The sequence below is a fragment of the Muscardinus avellanarius genome (genome assembly GCF_963383645.1).
Source record: "Muscardinus avellanarius genome assembly, chromosome: 11".
NCBI lineage: Eukaryota > Metazoa > Chordata > Mammalia > Rodentia > Gliridae > Muscardinus > Muscardinus avellanarius.
This window is the reverse complement of record NC_137797.1, coordinates 73105400-73122867: the sequence shown is the minus strand read 5'-3', so window position 1 is coordinate 73122867 and position 17468 is coordinate 73105400. Positions and strand designations below refer to the sequence as shown.

The window sequence follows — 17468 nt, the reverse complement described above, 5'->3', positions numbered from 1 at the left end:
CCTGTAACTCACCCATGTAACACCCCAATTTTGGTAGTTAAAAATGCAAATGGTGGAGAATACAGCCTGGTTCAGGATCTGAGGGCTATTAATGAGGCAGTGGTTCCCATACACCCAGTAGTGCCAAATTGCCATGTGCTTCTGGAGAAAATGCCGCCTAATATTCAGTGGTTTCAATGCTATATCTCAAGGATGTTTTTTTCTGCATTTCCTTGGCCCCAACATCACAGTATTTGTTTGTTTGTTTTTTGTTTTTTGGGTTTTTTTTTTTTTTTTTTGGTGGTACTGGGGTTCCTGGAAACCCTTCTACCTACAGGCTACACTCCCAGACCTACTTTATATTTTTATTTGGAAACTGGGTCTCTTAAGCCAGCACGGCTGGCTTAGAACCTGCCCAATCTTCCTGTCTCTGCCTCCCAAGCGCAGGGATTACAAGCATGTGCCACTACACCCAGCTTGTTTGCTTTTGAGTGAACAGAAAATGGAGGAAAGACCCAACAATTGACCTGGACAGTCTTGCTCCAGGGATTTCAGGATGATCCCTATTTGTTTGAACAACTCTTAGCCAAAGACTTAGATGAACTTTCTCTGGATAAAGGTTTACTCCTACAGTATGTAAATTAGCTCCTTATTTGCTCCCCAACCTAGAACTGGCAGAAAAATATGCCATACAAACCTTAAGCTTTCTGGCCTCAAAATTCAAAGCCTAACCCATAAACAAAAGGTCACTTATCTGGGAGTGATAATAAAACCTGGAAAAAAGACCTTCACCCTAGATAGAATACAGTCCATCCAACAGCTGCCCCCACCAATCACATGCCAATAGCTCCAGACCCTTTTAGGGATCACAGACTACTGTTGACTATGGATATTGGGATATAGAAAAACAGCTAAATCTTTATATGAACTCCTTAAGAGAGAAGATAAAATGGGACCCTTGATGTAGAGGGGGGCAGGAATAAACCTTTATTAAACTCAAATAATCAATTCTCCAAGCCCCAGCCTTTGGCCTACCTCAACTTCCAACTATATGTAGAAGAACAAAAAAGACCTGCCCTGGGAGTGTTGATCAAATGTCTAGGACCAACCTAGGACCAAATACCCTATAGGGTACTTATTCAAAGGGCTAAATTCTGTGGCTTGGGATGGCCAACTTGCCCACGAGCTATAGTGGCAACAGCACTCCTAGTGGAAGAGGCCTTTAAAGTGACACTAGGAAGTAGCCGGGCGTGGTGGCGCACACTTGTAATCCCTGCGCTTGGGAGGCTGAGACAGGAGGATCGCACAGGTTCGAAGCCAGCATCAGCTACTTAGTGAGGCTCTCAGCAATTTAGTGAGACCCTGCTTCCAAATAAAGTATAAAATAGGTCTGGGAGTATAGCCCGGAGGTAGAAAAGCCCCTGGGTTCCACCCTCAGTACCAAAAAAAAAAAAAAAAAAACCCACTAGGAAGGCCCCTTGACGTGTATACCCCTGGCTTCTCTTCTGGAACTTAAAGGAATGTATTGGCTGACAAACAGAATATTGCTAAGATACCAAGCCCTATTGCTAGAAAACCCAGATGTAACTTTGCACAAGTACACCTCCTTAAATTCAGTCAGCCTATTTGCTCTTCCAGAGAAGGACTCAACACTTCTGTGAGGAAGTCCTAAGCCTCTCTCATGCCCGACTTTGTTTGGTTTACCGATGGCAGTTCTTTTGTGGGTGAAGGAGTCAGAAAGGCTGGCTATGCAATAGTGTCTACCTCAGAAATTATTGAAGCTAAATACCTCCTACTGGGAACCTCTGCATAACTGGCAGAGATAAGATTTAACCCAGACTGTTAAATTGAGTAAAAACAAGTGTGCAACAATTTTCGTAGACTCCAAGTATGCATGCTTGGTACTTCATGCACATGCCTCTATCTGGAAAGAAAGAGGCAATTTGACCTCCAAAAATAGCCTAATCAAGTACGGCCCTCAGATACTAGAATTTCTCAAGGCAATAAAGCTTTCCAAGAAATTGCAGTAGTTCCCTGCAAAGGGCATGAGAAGGGAACCAGTGAGGTTATACATGGCAACCAGGCTGCATATAAGACAGCCAAATGGGCAGCCAGATCAGTTAGCATGAAACTGGCCTTAATTCCCTCCATACCCTCTGGCACATATCTCCCCACCTACAACCCTGAGGAAATATCTTGGGTCAAGGAACAGGGATATGTCCAAGAAGAAGATGGAGAGCTGAGTGGGTGCCATCATCCATCTTCCACAAGCAATACAGTGAAAGGTTCTAAAGGGCCTTTATGACTCTTGTCACTTTGGAAGAAATTGTCTCTCTCTCCTTAGCAAAAGGTCATTTACTGGAAAGGAACCATATAAGACTTTAGAGAGAGTTGTTTAGGCTTCTGAGACTTGTGCCATTCAGAAGGAGAGAGGCTACTGCCCTTGACAGTGCCAGCACAAAGACATGGGATACACCCAGGAGAAGATAGGCAGTAGACCCTGCTCAACTACCCCCGTCAGGACTCAAATATTTGTTGGTATTTGTGGATAGCTTTACAAGCTATGTAGAAGTGTCCCCTACAAAGACAGAAAAAGCCACTGTAGAGGCCGAGGCTCTTCTCCAAGAAACCATCCCCAGATTTGGACTTCTCATGCCCCTTCAAAGTGACAGTGAGCCATCTTTTGTCTCTGAGGTAACCTAACAAATAGCTAAAGCTTGGGGGATAAAATATTGTTTACACTTCTCCTGGAGGCCCCAGTCCTCAGGCAAAGTGAAAAGCACCAACTAAACTCTAAAACTACATCTCATCTGTCAGGAAACAGCCTTAACCAAAGAAGGTACCTCCTCTGGCAGTCTTGTAGGTAAGAGTTTCACCAACAGCAACGTTAAAACTTAGCCCTTATGAGACTTTATATGGTCAACTTTTCCTCCAGCCAGACCTCCTCCTTGATGAAGAACACGTACCCAGTATGGAACAGCTTTTGATCAGTACAAACAAGCTTTCCAAGAGCTTTGACAAGAAGTTCTCCCCTCCCCTGGGAGTTCAACTAAACCCCTCTACCATCCAGGGTCCATGGTGCTAATTAAAACCTATTGTGATTGCTAGGCGTGGTGGCACACGCTTGTAATCCCTGCGCTTAGGAGGCTGAGATAGGATGATCGTGCAGGTTTGAAGCCAGCCTCAGCTACTTAGTGAGGCTCTCAGCAACTTAGTGAGACCCTGTTTCCAAATAAAATAGAAAAAAAGGTCTGGGAGTATACCCTTCCCCAGGGTCTCCTGTGCCAGCTCCGCTTCTTGGTTCAGGGCTCTTTCAGCCCTCTCTCTCAGGTGGCTACAAGTGTGGGGGTTGGGATGAATTCTTCAGCTACCAGCTTGTGGACAGCCTGGAGCATGCCAGAGGGAAAGCAGGGCCAGCCAGCACACATCCCTCCCCGCCCCCACCCACTTCCCCAGCTCCCAGCCTTTTCTGAAAGAAATGCTGTGTCTGCTTCCTTCCCTTGGCCACATCCCCTCCCTCCCCCCACAGAGCCTGGGTCCCCCAGGCTGCAGTCCAGGAGTCCCTCTGCCAGCAAACTTCCAGTGACACATTGCTTTGTTAGAAATCTCATTAGCAGAGAGAAAAAGGCCAAAAGCAGCTCAGCGAGGCCCTCCAGGTGTCAGCTAAGAGGGGCCACAAGGAAAAGGCCATTAAACCATAACTAATGTCAGCCCCAGTACGACAAAAAACAATTAACTGAGACCTGAGACAGGGGTGGAGAGTTAAGAGGTGGGAGTCCCCTGCTCAGTCTGGGGAAGAAAAGGCCCTGGGTCTTGGAAGGACCACCAGCTCCTTCCAGAATCTTGCCTGATTCTGGAAGTCCCAGAGGCTAGACTTGACCAGCCTCCATTATGTGAACTCCTAATTATAGGGCTAGGTCCAGGAGGCTCTGAACCCCCATCACCAAGCCCAGTCCCAGCACAGGGACTCATTGAAGAATGAGTGAGGCCAAGCATGAAGGCGCACTCCTGTAACCGTAGTACTTGAGAGGCTGAGACAGGAGAATCACGATGTGAGGCTAGCCTCAGCAATTTAGTGAGATCCTTTTCAAAATAAAAAAGATCTAGGGATGTAGCTTAGAGGTAGAATGCCCCTGGGTTCAATCTACAGTACAAAAAATGGAGGAGGGGGAGGAAAAGGAGGGGAAGGAGGAGGAGGAAAGGGAGATTGAGAATGAGTAAGGATGTAGCAAGACCCCTGGGGAGGAGGGTCAGAGGATCAGCAGGAGCTCAGATAGGAAGACTCTAGGGTCAGGCACTGTGCTCAGCACTGCTTGTCTATAAACTCTTAGTACCTCAATGACAGAAATATTATTAGCTCCACTTTAAAGATAAGGAAATGGAGATGCCAGAATGTGTTATTTTGGGGCTCCTCTGACTTCTAGAGAATTTACTAGAACTTCTACCTGCTGGTGATACTTGGAACTTCTGAACCAGGGGCACATTCCTTCATTCCACAGTTACTCATAAAAAGGCCAAATGTGTGTTGGGCCTGAGGCCATGCATTGAAACTCCTCAGGAAGAATAATTAGTGTTAATGCCTGGCATCTGGAATCCCTGTTCTGCAGAGGGAGTCAGGGGACAGGCCCTGTCCAGGGAGGCAGAGGACAGTGGCTGTCTTCGTGGACTCCCAGCATTGCTCAAGGACCTCTGTTTGCTTCCACTGGGAGGAAACTGCAGGGACCGTGTATTTTTGTCATGTCTGACAGCTTTATGATGCTTTATGAAGATGTGTGTGTGTTTTACCTGAGTTATCTTCATAAAGGAATTTTGGGAAGCCTATAGCCAACCTGAGCAGAAAACAACTTTATTTCTGGGATCTGTTAGCCCAGGTATTGCTGACCGCCCATGCTCCAGTCTGAGGGACCTGTGGCCACCATTTTTTTTTTTTCAGTACTAGGGATGGAACCCAGGGACATTCTACCTCTAAGCTATACCCCTAGCCCTATTTTATCCTTTATTTTGAAACAGAGCCTCACCACCGTGTGGAGGACCTCACTAAGTAGCTGAGGCTGGCTGTGAATCTGCGATCCTCCTGTCTCAGCCTCCCAAGTACTGGGATTGCAAGGGTGCACCATGATGCCTGGCTGGGCACCACTCTTGATCAGGAATGTCTGGATATCCCAAGAAAATGGCCCATGGTTTTGTGCCTTGGCCCCTCTCCCATCCCTTCTCAGGCTTCTTACCTGTACACCCTCAGCTGAAATCTCTACCCTACCAAACCTGCCTCAAGGGAGCTTTGATTCCTGGATCCTGGATGCCCTTGACTTCAAAGGCACATGTTTCCCTGGAAAAGTCACTGGACCTCATCAAGCCTCAGTTTCCTCAATTACAAAATGAGCATAAAAATACCTACTCAAGAGCCAGGCATGCTGACACACACCTGTAATCCCAATACTTGGGAGGCTGAGACAGGAAGATCGCAGGTATGAGGACAGCTTCAGCAAGTAGTAAGAATCTCATCAACCTAGTGAAACCCTGTTTCAAAATTAAAAACAAAACCAAATAGTAGAGCTGGGGGTGTAACTCAGGGGTAGAATACCTCTGGTTTCAATCCCCAGTATCACAATAAAAAACCCTACTCAAGTTCTGATGATATCATATTTCATCAATGCCTCACCCACCAACTGGAGCATTCTCAGAGGACAGCCATTCCGGGGTATGCTTTATTCTTGTCTCTCCAGCACTTAACACAGTGACTGGCACATAGTGGTAGATGCTAAATAACAATCTCTGGACCTGAACTCTGCTGGATTCAGTGAGAAAGGAAAATGTGAAATGAATGTGAAAGAGACAAGCACAGTGCCCTTGGTCAGCACTTAGAACATTTGGCGCCAGGCATGGTGGCACATGCTTATAATCCCAGCATTCGGGAGGATGAGACTGGAGGATTGTGGTTCATGGACAGCCTCAGCTACTCAGGGAGGCCCTTTGCAACTCAGTGAGACCTTGTTTCAAAATAAAGAATAAAAAATAGGGCTGGGGGTATAGCTCAGCAGTCAAATGCCCCTGGGTTACATCCCAGATCTGTCAAAAAAAAAAAAAAAAAAAAAGAAAAGAAAAGAAAAAGAAAAATTGGGTTAGGTCTGGGCACATTGGTGCACATCTTTAATAACAGTATTTAGGAAACTGTGAGAGAAGGTTTATAGGTTCAAGGCCAACCTCAGCAACTTAGTGAGCCCCTGTTTCAAAATAAAAATATGAAAAGGGCTAGGAGTGTAGCTGAGTAGTAGAATGCTCCTGGGAAAGAAGAAAGAAAGAAAGAAAGAAAGAAAGAAAGAAAGAAAGAAAGAAAGAAAGAAAGAAAGAAAGAAAGAGGAGGGAAAGAGAAAGAAGAAAGAGAAAGGAAGGAGAGAAAGACAAAGAAAGAAAGAAGAAAGAAAGAAAGAAAGAAAGAAAGAAAGAAAGAAAGAAAGAAAGAAGAAGGAAGGAAGAAAGGAAGGAAGGAGAAAAACATTTTTTTTACTTAAGTTTGAACATGAATTTGACTCTCCCCTATAGATGCAGAACTAGAGACCCTGGTTTGGATTGTGAGGTGACCCCGGGGTTCCAACTGTCTCCTTGCGGCTTGCTTGGGGCATAGAGGACCTCAGTCAGTCAGTCTCCCTCCTGAGCACCCCTCCCCCAGCCCAGACCTCCCTGCCTCTGGAGCAGCAGCTCCACAGCTCCTCTGGGGCAGTGGGCGTCCCAATGTCGGCTCAGCCAGGCTGGGCCCCTCTCCAGGGAAGGGGCTGAAGGGTGTGAAGGACTGGTGTGTGTGACTTTGTTTATTTTCTCTGAAGGATACTGCCTGAGCCCTGCTATAAAAATAACCTGCCTGGAAACCTCATCTCCGAGGGGGAGAAAGAAGCTTTTGTATCCAGGGAAGCGGCCCTGACAGCCTCCCTGGGCCTGCCTCAGCCCTGTGGATCAAGGAGGGGCCCAGGGGGAGGGCTGAAGGGGAGCAGTGGCCTGGAAGGGCAGTTCACAGCCCCTCTCCCCTGCACCGCAGAGCCTCACACAGGCCTACTGCACCTAAAAGGTCCAAAGGAACAGTGGAGGGAAAGAAAGAGTGAAAGGTAAAATCCTCTTCAGTGAAAGAGAAAACTCGAGAAGCACTGGCTGTCTAGAGAGACCCAGAAGCCAGGAGACAGAGGAAAATGAAGTATGACAGAGACACGGGGAGGCTGTCTGGGAGACTGAAGGCAGAGGAGAAAGAAAACTGAGATGCACACCCAAGAGAGATTTGGAGCTTAAGAGATCAGATACAGACTGTGGCCATGTTTATAGAAGCACTAAGGATAGGTGTGCAACAGCGGCACACACCTATAATCCCCAGTACTTAGGAGGCTGAGACAAGAGAATCACAGGTTTGAGGCCAGCCTCAGCAACGTATCAAGGCCCTCAGCAACTTCATGAGACCCTGTTTCAGAATATAAGGGCTGGGGTATAACTTGGAGGTAGAATGCCCCTGGTCAATCCCCACTATCAGCCTCCTCCAAAAAAGAAGTAGCAAAGGATCCCCTCCACAGAGGGAAAAGGCAGGGCAGGGTCAGGCGGGCCTAGCCACCTGCTATGTTTCTGTCCTGCTACCATCGAGCCCTGCTCTGGCTAAGACAGAATGGACAATGGTCCCCAAGTATCCACCTTGCCAGGGCCAGGGCTGGGCATGAGATGCAGGCCTGACTTGGGGTTTCTCAAGGTTCTCCTTTCCAGGAATCTTGCCGATCAGCAAGGATGAATCTACACTGGCACTGAATCAAGAAGGCCCAGATTCAAATCTCCCTTCCCTTCCCTTCCCTTCCCTTCCCTTCCCTTCCCTTCCCTTCCCTTCCCTTCCCTTCCCTTCCCTTCCCTTCCTGCTTTCTCTCTCTGTGTCTGTCTCTCTCCTCCCCCCTTTGTCTCTCTCTCTCTTTTCTGGGGATTAAATTCTCAGGGCCTTGTGTGTGCTAGGCAAGTGTTCTACCATTGAGCTTCATCTACAACCCACATTGGTAGTCTCAAACCAACCATTTAGAGCTTCCCACCCTCATTTTCTTACCTGTTATCATCAATAAACCCCACCACCACCTACCTCACTGGGCTGTTGAACAGACCCATAGCAGGCTATCTAAAAGGGCTAAGTTTTATGGTGCCAATGGGATAAGAGATGACCCAATTGGTTTTTCTGAGCACTGGCAATGGGCTTCGCCAATCTAGAAGTCATCAGAAGCTTAGGAGCTATTGCCGGTCATGTCCACCAAGAGCCATGGGACAGGTGCTTTCTGCTGGAGCAAGAAGGCCAATGAGAAGCCCACAGAATCACCATAAGGAATGAGTAGGTTCTCACCTCATCTGTGCACATAAAGTTCTTTGCTTATAGAACTCTTCCACAGTTTTATTGCCAAAACTTGGGAGGAAACCACGTAGAATCAGAGATTGGTAAGGCACATAACAGCGGAGATGCCCCTGAAGCTTCTGTCGGGGAAAGGAGGTTTTTTTCCCCAGGAGACAGTGAGATGAGGAGAGGGTAGCATGTTAAACTTTCCCCCCAAACCCCACTCTGGGGCAAGGAGCTGGTGCTTGAGTAGAAAAAGAAAGAACAAAGCTGGGGTCCAGGATGCCTGAAAGCAACTCTAGGAGAGATAAGTTAAAATGTTGATATATATGAATGAATGAAACTGCTCTGGGGATACATATCCAGGCAGAACAATGTCCACCACAACTGGGAGTGGACTTGGGAACTGCAGAAGCCACAGTTAGGAGTGGGCTGGCAAAGCTGTAGGGCCTGAAAGATTCCCAGTAACCAGAGACTGAGCAAAGTCCCAAGAGAGAAACAGGGAAAGGGAGCTGCAGCCACGGGACTGCTGTGACGTGGAAAGCAGTAGGCCTGTATCAATCCAAGTGTCCATAGATTGAGAGATAAAGAAAATGTGGCATATACATACAATAAAATATTATTTAACCATAAAAAGGAATAAAATCCTATTACTTGCAGCAATGTGGATGAAACTAGAGGACACTGTTAATTGAAATAAATCAGGCCAGGTATGGTGGCGCACACTTGTAATCCCAGTACTTGGGAGGCTAAATCGGGAGCATTGCAGACTCAAGGCCAGTCTTAGCAATTTAGTAAGGTCCTCGTAAATTTAATGAGACCCTAATTCAAAATAAAAATAAAACAGGGTTGGAGTATAGTTCAGAGGTAGAAATCCCCTGAGTTCAATCTCCAGTACCACAAAAGAAGAAGGAGGAGGAGGAAGAGAGAAGAAGGAGGAGGGAGAGAATGAAGAGGGAGAGGAAGGCACAGAAAGACAAAGATAAATACTGTATGTTGTAATTCATTTGTGGAATTAAATTATCAATCTCACAGAAGAGAGAGTAAAATAGTGGTCCTGAGAGAGGAGGGCTTGTGGAGATTCAGAAAGATTAACTCGTACCCAAATACAGTTAAATAAAAGGAATTGTTTTAGTGTTCTGTATAGAGTAACTATAGAGTGATTATAGTCACTAAAATACAGTAGAGCAACTATAGTCTTCAACACATCGTGATATATTTCAAAGTACCTAAAAAAGAATTCAGAGTTTCTCAGCTCACACAAATGATGGATGCTTGGAGAAATGGAAATGCTGATCACCCTGATTGTATACCTGTACTGAATTATCCTGCTCTACCCCATAAATATGTACAAATATATATATACCCAAACTGGCCCTCAGCAAAGCATTAGAAAACGGATTCATGGCGTGTACTCAGGACACTAATAACAATGGTTGGCACTCACTGTGTCAGGGGCTGCTCTAAACACTGCATCATACACTCTCTCACTTAGCCCTTATGAATGTCCTTAGCACACGAGGCTGTGGTTTCCCTCCCAGAATCTGTTGCACTCAGTCCCCATTGTGCATGAACTGGTTGAGTATATAGTTGAGCCTGGTCCCAGCTTGCAGGTTGGCCTGGTTGATACGGACCCATCAGGTCAACTCTACCACCCCTGTCTGAGAAATTCCTTTAGGTTGGTCCATACAAAGTACAGAACAAACTGATTTAATGATAAGGGAAAAAAAGACCACTCTCTCCTTTTTGTTTAAGACTGTGGTGTGTGCAGGTACAAGACCTAGAACTGCTGGTAGCCATTTAAGATTATAGGTGAGCCATATTGAGATGAACCACCATATCAGCAAGGCAGAGCCAGAGAATTACAAGGAACAAGCTTAGGCTTGAGCAAACTATTCTTGAGACCAACTCCCCTCATGACCTTTAGGTTTTCTGTTCTAGGAATTTATGAAGTTCATTATTGCTTAAGTCAACTTAGTTCAATATTTTTCATAACTTCACATTGAAATTACCCAAACTTATATAGAATAAGAAGTCCAGGGAAGTTAAATAACTTGTGTGAAGCCAGGTAGGATACAGAGTAAGTGGTGGAATGAGGGGTGCAAAGAGGGGCAATATGAATCCAGAGCTGTGCTCTTACAGCAGCATCAAGACCGACAGTGGTTACAGGCTGACCTGACACCAGCTCTGTACTTCCTCACCTTTTAGCTTATCGCGTTGCGTACTTATGATACCCTTTGGAGGTAGGAACTACCAATATCTGTTTTTGCAGATGAGGGAATGAAACTTAAACAGAACAAGTAACATGCTCACTGTCATGTAGCTCTTAAGCAATAGAGCATGATTTGAATCCAGGGCTCTGTGATCAGAGTCCATGTGAGACCCAGAGCATGGGGCCCACTCTCCAATCTGGTGAGCAGAGGCTGCTCAAAAATGACCCTGAACAGTTTGTGCTGCTCCCTTTAATGGCCAATTGAGTTCCAGTCTTATCTCTCCATGGAGAAATCACAAACAGGTAAACATCAAAAAGAGAACAATTTAGCCCACTATTAGGAAGAATAACCCTATCATTCCAGCAATGGAGAGAGCTGCCTGGGAGGGCCTGAGCTCTCCACAGCGGGGCCAGAGGCTAGGGCTTGCAGAGGCCACTGGTGCCTGTGTAGGGAGGTGCTGGACCTGACAAAAGCTTGGCATCTATGCTCCCGGAGCTGCCCCTCTCCAGGCCTCAGTCTCCCCATCTGCACAGTGGTTGGGGCAGGATCGGGTGAGGGCCGAGGTCCTGTCCGGCCCTAACATTCTTGTACTCTGGAATTCCCGGCAAGACTCCAGACCCTGTGGACTGGCTGGGAGCACAGAGCCGCGCTGTTCAGTCAGCCTGGTAGAACAGTGGGGCTTATTGAGCTCACCATTCCCTGAAACAGAAACAGCCAAACGTCGCACGCAGAGAAGGTAAATCCATCTGTGGGGCTGGTGAGAGGCGCTGAAAAAAATGCAGGGCTTGAGAGCTGTCCAAGGAGAGCCAATTTCCAACTCACAGGCCGCAAGGACAGAGTGCCCAAGGACAGAAAGAGCATGCTGGGCTGCTTTCTGCCTTGGCCAGAGGGGAGGCAGTGGTCGTGCTGAAGACAGTCCTCATGGCCCCCACAGTGACCAGGCAGCCCTATGACATGGTGGGGGCCCTTTGAAACCTATCCCCACGTGGACCTGGTGCTGTTTGTTTGTAAAGCAATGAGATTCTTGCAGAAATTAGCCTTGAGTGAACTTTAAAACATTGTCAGTCATGCAACCCAAAGCTGGTCATTCTAGCAACATGAAGAATACATTCACCAGCTGGGCATGGTGGCACATGCCTGTAATCCCAGTACTTGGAAGACTGAGACAAGAGGATTGCAGGTTTGAAGCCAGCCTCAGTAACTTAGTGAAAAGAAAAGTTGTGAGCCCAGAATTAGAACAAGGAGGACAAAGGTCTCCTTCTCCAGATACCTTGGGGTTGGACTGGAGGCCAGGAGATGGATGAGGTGCCATCGGCAATGCTTCTAGTGGTCACTCCAGATTTGCTCTATTCTTCTTGAATCATGACTAATGTAGATGGAATGACTATTTTTAACACACTTTGAATCTGCAAACCACTTACCATCATTGCAATCTGCCAGAGTAACCTATTAATAATATCCTATTAATAATATTAACCTATTAATAATAACCTATTAATAATATTATTAATTAATAATAATATTAATAATAAAGTAGGTAGATAATAGTTAGATAGTATTATGTCCATCCTGGAGGAGAGAATGGAGGTGCAGAGAGGGTTAGCCTAAAGCCCTCCAGTTAGCAAATGACAGCTCTGGGGCTGGGACTCGAGCCCCTTAGCTTTACACTCTTTCTGTGACACACTCTGTTGCCCTCCACCCTCATTTTGAGGGCCATGAGGGGCTGACTCTTCCAAGCTGCTTCTCTTCTCACTTAGAGACAATTCAGAGCCCTGGGTACCAGAGTAAAACCTTTCCAAGTGGCAAGCTTTGAAAACACTAGTACTCAAAAGCAATCATAACAGTTAAAGTGTTTTAAAAAGCTGGAAGCGGTAGCACACACCTCTAATTCCAGTACTTAAGAGGCTGAGACAGTATGTTCGCAGGTTCAAGGCCAGCCTCAACAACTTAGTGAGGCCCTCAGCAACTTAGCAAGAACCTGTTTAGAAATAAAACAGGCTGGGGATGTAGCTTAGAGGCAGAATGTCCTTGAGTTCAATCCCCAGTACCACACACACACAAAAGTGTAAAGAAATAAAAACGTCTAGAGTCCTGACTTTAGCTACAATGATCACTTTGATACTTTTAAAATGCAAACACTGGGCTCGCACTCAGGCTCTTGCTCATGGCCAGGCACGGGGCCCAAGTGCACCTCCACTTTGCATCCCGACTCCGCTGGCCAGTGGCAGTGGCTGGCCAGGCAGCAGGTGTGAAGGGGAAAATGACAGTCCAATGGGTGGCAGTGGCAAGCTTCCTTTATGCTGAAATAGGACTTATTTTACTCTTCTGTCTGTCTTTTATTCCTACTCAGAGATGGCAGAAGATTTTTTCATTTAATGTCTGGGGTAAAATCGCAACTTTCTGGAACAAGGCTTTCCTTACCATTATAATCCTACTGATTGTTCTCTTTCTAGATGTTCTGAGAGAAGTAAGAAAATATGCTTTATTCATTCTGTTGAAAAGGGCTCAACTAGCAAACTTGGTGCCTATGAACATACACAGATGAAGCTCTTTTGTTCTCAAAGAAATCTTTACATTTCTGGATTTTCATTATTTTTTTGGCTAGTGTTGAGACCTCTGGTTATACTTATTACTCAGCCAGCAAAAGAACTACCCGAAGTGCTTAAATCTCAAGCAGAAAGTACTAATAAGGCTGCAAGAAAATTCATGGAAGAGAATGAAGAGCTAAAACAGATCTTAAGAGTCCATGGCAGTGATGAAGAATACATTTGGAAACAGAAAATTAAAAAAAGTAGTAGAAGACCAGGAAAAACTGAAAACTGGGGTTTTTGTTGTTGTTGTTGTTTTTGGGTTTTGTTTTGTTTTTTGATGGTACTGGGAATGGAACCCAGGGGCCTTCTACATCCAGGCTACACTCCCAGATGGACTTTATATATTTTATTTGGAAACAGGGTCTCTTAAGCCAGCAGAGGCTGGCTTCGAACCTGGGTGATCCTCCTGTCTCAGCCTTCCCAAGCGTGGGGATTACAAGCATGCGCCACCATGCCCGGTGAAAACGAGGTTAAAGAAGACTGATGTGATGACAATGAAGATGCAGAGAGACTCTCGAAATAATAAAATCAACTCTTGAAAGAACACTCAGAACTTCAGAATTGCTTAGAAAAAGGCAATAAGAAAGACCTGTGAACTTTATGAAAGAAGATTGTGATACACCTTTCAAGATAATAAATTTGCTATCATGGTAGCCACTAGAAAATTTAAAATTCAGTTCAGAAATAGTACTAATAGTACTATGACTGGCCAAACACTTGATAATGTTTTGGATACAAAGTGTGTATTCTAGCTCTTTAAAAATAAACAGACATGTTAAATGCAATATTTATATAGTGATCACAACATGGTGATCACTATGTAAATATTGAAGAATGTGTTAGCCAGTTACTTCCAAAGTTAGATTTTTTTTTAATTGCATGAAACGATTAATAGCCTTGAAAGCTTGGATCAGTTTTCAATAATTATTTCATTAATCAGATAATAATGATGATGTATGTTTGAAAATAGTATTCAGTATCAATAAGTTTGTTCACAGGATCATTAAATTAGGTTAAATGATAAAAGTAGCCACTGTGTTAATACAGAAGAGTCAAAAACAACAGGGGAAGTAAAGACCTTAATCATTTTTTCTTCAGCTTGATGGTACAATGATTTACTTTAAGACAACTATATTGCTAATTATATTTTCTTACTATGTTCCTATACCTGTTGTACTCTTTTTAGTGGATATTTGTGCTAACAATACTCTGTAAATAGTCTACCTTGGGTGAACTTGAGAGTTCATCTGGTAATAGAGTTTACATCTGCTCACTTAACTGTCATAGCACTGAAATGAATTTATTTTACAGTATAGACTTCTTGACTTAAAAAGTCAATATCCAGCCGGGCCGCATGGCCTTAACCCCGGGAGGGTGGGCAGGTGCGGGCGACCCCCCCACCCAGAAGGCCCCGGATGTCCAGGCCACATGGCCCCAACCCGGGCGGGGCTCCCTTAGGCATCCCCCTTCCCACCCAGAAAGAAAAATAAAATTTTCATCGCTATCAAGTGCCTGATCCCACATCCTCCCCAAACCACACATACTCTCTTCTCTTATTTAAAAAAAAAGGGGGGGGGGACGAAAAAAGAAAAATATTTGAGAGAGGTTAAGATGGCCCCGGCGGCAGCTAGAATATTGGAGATGCAGACAAAACATATCCATCTTAACTGGAACTTTTGGAAAAATTCCCCGCGAAGGAGGACTGCTGCTTCTCTACATCGTTAAGAATCCTGGACATCACCTGTAAGGAGAGAGTCTAGCGGAGACCTAGGAGGAAGGCGGTGGCGGCAGCAGTGGCCGAGATGGCAGTAGAGACTTGGATTTGGGAGAGGCAGACATCTGATCCAACCCTGATCCTCTGAAGAAATTACCCCAAAGGTTGAATGCTACTGTCGTGCATGCTTAGGAACAATGGACATTATGCGGTATGGGAAAAGAGCTTGGGAAAGATTTGAAATGGTGGAGGCAGTCACATTGGCAGTGGCAAGTACTCAGGGGAGGCAGAGATCTGACGTAATACACCTGGAACTTTTGAAGAAATTACGTCAGAGGCAGAATACTACCACCACGCACCCTTGGGAACATGGGACAACCTGCTGGGTGAAGAGGGTGCTCAGATTGGAGTGTGCTAAGGGTTAAAGGCCGGTGCTGGGGCCAGCAAGGCCGGGATCGGAGCCCGCCGAGGGGTTAGGCCGGTCCCAGGGTCAGCGAGGCAGTGATGGGAGCCTGCCGTGAGGCAAGGCTGCTGCTGGGGCCTCCAAGGCTGGGACTGGAGCCTGCCGAGGGTTTGGGCCGGTGCTGGGGCCAGCGAGGCCAGGATTGGAGGCTGCCGTGAGACAAGCCCGGTGCTGGGGCCTCCCAGGCCGGGATTGGAGCCTGCTGAGGGGTTAGGCCAGTGCCGGGGCCAAGGAGTCTGGGATCGGAGCCTGCCATGAGGCAAGGCCGGTGCTGAGGCCTCCGAGGCCAAAATCGGAGCCTGTTGAGGGGTTAGGCTGGTGCTGGGGTCAGCGAGACCGGGATTGGAGCCAGCTGATGTGTTAGGCCAGTGTCGGAGCCAGTGAGGCTGGGATCGGAGCCTGCCGCGAGGCAAGGCTGGTGCTGGGACCTATGAGGCTGGGATTGGACTCTGCTGAGGGGTAAGGCCGGTGCCTGGGCAAGTGAGGCCAGGATTGGGAACTGCTGTGAGGCAAGTATGGAGCTGGGACTTGCGAGACCAGGATAGGAGCCTGCCGAGGGGTTAGTCCAGTGCCAGGGTCAACGAGGTCGGGATCGGAGCCTGTAGTGAGGCTAGGCCGGTGCTGGGGCCTCTGAGGCCGGGAGAGGAGTCAGCCGAGGGGTTAATTCGGTGCGGGGGCCAGCAAGGCCAGGATTGGGGCTTCCCATGAGGCAAGGCCAGTGCTGGAGCCAGCGAGGTCGGGATCAGAGTCCTCCGCGTGGCCAGGCTACTACTGGGGCCATCAAGAATGGGATTGGAACTTGCAATGCGGCATGCACAGAGAAGTAGCACAGAAAATAAAATCCAGATGCTTCCCCTAATTAGCAAGAACTAGGAGGAAAGGGGTAACAGGAGGAGGTCGAGTAGTAGAAAGGGCCCTATTGAGAAGCAATTAAGGTGACCAATCAGAGGGGAGGGGTTGGGGGAGGATGGAATATCTTTAAAACTCATGAGATGCGTAAACAATTATATCGAAGATAATCACCAATTAAGCATGGGATCGAGGGGGGGAAGAATGGGATGGGGATTGGATGAGGGCTTATTGGATGATATGTGATTGTATATCCTCTCAAGTCTTGTATTCCAAAGTGATGTATGATTACAAAAAAAAATAATGAATAATTGCCCAAAAAAAGTCAATATCCAAAAAAGCAGTGTATTCTATGGTTGTGAGAGCTAATAATTTTACAGCTATTACCTCAAATATACATACACTAGTGTCATACAGTTTCTCTCAAATGTTTCTATATTCTAAAAGCTAAATGTTAAAATGCTATTTTTCATTTAAAATATTCATTTAGAGCAGGGCATGGTGGTGCATGCTTGTAATCCCCGCACTTGGGAGGCGGAGACAGGAGGATCGCACTGGTTTGGAGACAGCCTCGCTGCCTTAAGAGACTCTGTTTCCAAATAAAAAAATGTAAAATAGATCTGGGATTGTAGCCCGGAGGTAGAAGGGCTTCCAGGAACCCCAGTACCACCACCAAATTAAATAAATAAATACATAAATAAATAAATAAATAAAATATTCATTTAGAGACTTCTGGGAAGATGGCGACCGAGAAAAGCGGTGTTTACGAGTCCTGTTAACACTCATTCTCTACCGCCACAAAATCAGCGCTTTTCATAGCCAGAAAATACTATCAGCAGAGAAATAAGAACTGTAAATACAAGGAATAGAGAAAAAGAAGAGTAGAAGAACAACCAGAGACCAGAAAAGAAACCCGCCCACTTTGTGGCGGTGGAGCCACTCCAGCGGCATCTTGCCTCACAGCACCAGACTCCAGAGAGGAAAAGTAAACAAGGAGCTGAAGTGAGCAGCTGCGGATCATTCGGGTGTAATTCACCAGTTCTTTCAGCAAAAAGAACGGCTAAAACACCCAGTGGCCAAGCTCATCACGCCTTCCAGGGACACAGAATGGAGCTCAAAACCAGAGAGGAAACACGCCAGCCTCATGGCCGAGGGCATGGCAGCGGCACCATATTGCCAGTGGCGATGGCGAGTTCACCATGCCCGCCACAGTTCCAGATCAGCGCACTCAACAACTATATGTGAAATAGTGGCCCCTACAGGCAAAAAAAAAAAAAAAAAAAAAACAGCACTGCACCCCCAAGGACTTTGCATAGCTTTGATA

The 17468-nt window shown here is 46.2% G+C and overlaps 1 pseudogene across 1 annotated transcript in view; it reads left to right on the top strand.

The window, feature by feature from the left end:
* Window positions 1-12787: 12787 nt before the first annotated feature.
* LOC308269541 (B-cell receptor-associated protein 29-like) overlaps window positions 12788-17468 on the top strand; it is a 28922-nt pseudogene continuing 24241 nt past the window's right edge. The window contains exon 1 of the transcript in view: window positions 12788-13351. The product of the transcript in view is annotated as a B-cell receptor-associated protein 29-like (transcript). The remainder of the gene's footprint in view (window positions 13352-17468) is intronic.